The sequence below is a fragment of the Hippocampus comes genome, unplaced genomic scaffold, assembly GCF_001891065.2.
Source record: "Hippocampus comes isolate QL1 unplaced genomic scaffold, H_comes_QL1_v1.1 scaffold317, whole genome shotgun sequence".
Taxonomy (NCBI): domain Eukaryota; kingdom Metazoa; phylum Chordata; class Actinopteri; order Syngnathiformes; family Syngnathidae; genus Hippocampus; species Hippocampus comes.
This window is the reverse complement of record NW_017805531.1, coordinates 1,701,287-1,701,564: the sequence shown is the minus strand read 5'-3', so window position 1 is coordinate 1,701,564 and position 278 is coordinate 1,701,287.

The following is a 278-nucleotide window of genomic DNA, read 5'->3' as shown; positions in this document are numbered from 1 at the left end:
CCTTACTATACATGGTCGTTTTTTTCGGGCTAAAAACGCCTTACGATACATGATCGTTTTTTTCGGCTAAAAACGCCTTACGACACGTGGTCATTTTTTTTTTCGGCGAAAAATCCCTTACTATACACGGTAGTTTTTTTCCGGCTAAAAACGCCGTACTATACATGGTCCTTTTTTCGGCTAAAAACGCCTTACTATACATGGTCGTTTTTTTCGGCAAAAAACGCCTTACTATACATGGTCGTTTTTTTCGGCAAAAAACGCCTTACTATACATGG